This window comes from Echinops telfairi, unplaced genomic scaffold (assembly GCF_000313985.2).
Source record: "Echinops telfairi isolate 266 unplaced genomic scaffold, ASM31398v2 ScPeMD7_10;HRSCAF=50, whole genome shotgun sequence".
Classification (NCBI taxonomy): Eukaryota; Metazoa; Chordata; class Mammalia; order Afrosoricida; family Tenrecidae; genus Echinops; species Echinops telfairi.
Window position 1 is genome coordinate 10,307,503 of NW_022103907.1, and position 2,319 is coordinate 10,309,821.

Sequence of the window (2,319 nt, forward strand, 5' to 3'; positions counted from 1 at the left end):
AAGGCCCTCCCGAAAGGGTTCTTTGCTAAGGCTCAGCCTGTTGCAACAAATCTTTGCTAGAAATTTCTAGTCCAATGGACAGGGCATCTAGATGGTTCTTGTTTCTCTGAGGTCTTTAAAGCCTTCAAAGCAGACAAACAGTCCATTTTCCCAAGCAAGTTGTCCAACATCTGTCTCCCAGGGGGCAGTGTGGATTTATGAAGAGGACAAGTTTCCTGCTTCCAAAGATATTCCAGCCAAAAGAGGTGCTTCCAAATAATTACGCTGTTTTTAAATCTAAATCCTAATAACGTTCTCCCCCTAGATTTCCCCCTGCTGTCAAGTCGATCCCAACCCGAACCATAGCGACCCTATAGGACAGAGTAGAATTTCCAGGGCTGTAAATCTGTATGGACACAGGCTGGCACAGCTTGAGCAGCTGTGGGGCTCAGATGACTGAGTTTTTGGTTAATAGCTGGGTGCTTAACCACTGTTGCCGCCAGGGCCCCTCCCCTTAGATTGCCAAAATACAACTGTTGTTAAGTAGGAGATATGCTTGAAAGCTCAGCTTTAATTACTTTGAGGCATTCACAGTCCAATGGGAAACTGCATACAAATGAACAATTAAAATGAGATAATTACTGTCATGGGATGAGCCAAGTGCCTGCCTAGAGATTGCACACAACCTCCTGGAAAACCAAACTAGAACAAAACAAAACCATCATGATAAAGCCTAACGATCGGGAAGTGCTTGCTGTGTACCAGGTGGCTGGTCTGTTAGCTCACTCACCTCAATGTATGGAAAGATACTATTCTTCTTTGGCAGCTCATGCAGCTGGGGCATAAAGGTCAAGTCGTTTGCCCGAGGGGCTGCCCAGATGGTGCTAGGCAAACTGTCATCCTACTGACTCATAGCGACTCCCAGCGACCCTGCAGAACAGGGTGGAACTGTTCCTGAGGGAAAGGGAAGGCGAAAGCTGCACCTTTCTCCCAAAGAGCCGCTGGTAGCTACAAACTGCTCACCTAGCAGTTAGCTTCCCAACCTGGAACCCACCAGATCACCAGGGCCAGGAACGCAGCCCAGACCACCTGACTCCAGGGTCTGACCCTCAGCCACTCCCCAGCCGAGAAGGATGGTGTGTGAAGTTGACAAACTGGTGCTCCTTAGTAGGTTTGGGGTTTTAAGCTGTGCGTCTAATTCCGCATGATGCACATTCAAACAAACCAAAAAGACCTCATTAACGTCCACTTGACATGACTCACGGTGACCGTGTGTGACAGCAGAAGGGAGCTCCGGGGTGCTCCTTTGACGTCAATCCCTATAAAAGCCCATCACCGGGACTGTCTTACTTTGAGGCCTAAGGTGCGCCTGACCTGAGCCATGCTATTTTATTTTATGTTTTCATGAATCATTTTATTAGGAGGCTCTTACAGATCTTGTAACAATCCATAATTCAATTGTATTATGTTGTACATATGTTGCCTTCATTATTTCCAAAACATTTTCTTTCTACTCGAGCCCTGTAGCTCCTCTCTTTTCCTTTCCCTCTTTCCCCCACCTTCCCACCCTCATGAATCCTTGGTCAATTATATATTATTATTATTTTGTATCTTACACCATCCATTGTCTCTCTTCACCCACATTTCTATTATTTGTAGCCCCCCCCCGCCCCCCCGGGGGTGTTATATATCCAACCACTACTCCCACTGCTGTTCCTGAGAGGCTTATCTGTCCTATGTCCAGAGTTCTTATCTGTACCTGAGTACATGCTCTGGTCTAGCTGAATTGTAAGGCACAACTATGTCATGATAGTGGGGAGAAGAAACATTCAGGAACTAGAGGAATGTTGTGTGTTCCATTGGTGCTATACTGCACCCTGTTTGAATCATCCCTTCCTCGTGACCCCTCTGTGAGGGGATGTCTAATTATCTACAGATGGGCTTTGGGCCTCCACTCCGACCCACCTCGTTCACATCAATATGTTTTGGATCTTTTGATGTCTGGTACCTGATCCTGTCAATCCCTTGTGATCACACAGGCTGGTGTGCTTCTACCATATGGGCTTAGTGGCTTCCCTGCTAGATGGCCGCTTGTTTAACTTCAAGCCTTTACAACCCCAGACACTATATCTTTTGATATATACCTTTTGATAGCTGGGCACCATCCGCTTTCTTCACCACATTTGCTTATGCACCCATTTTGTCTTCAGTGATAGTGTCAGGAAGGTGAGTATCAAAGAGTGCCAGGTTATTAGAACAAAGTGTTCTTGTGCTTAGGGAGGCCTTGAGTAGTCCCAAAGTTCGTCTGCTATCCTAATATACTTAACATATACGTATATG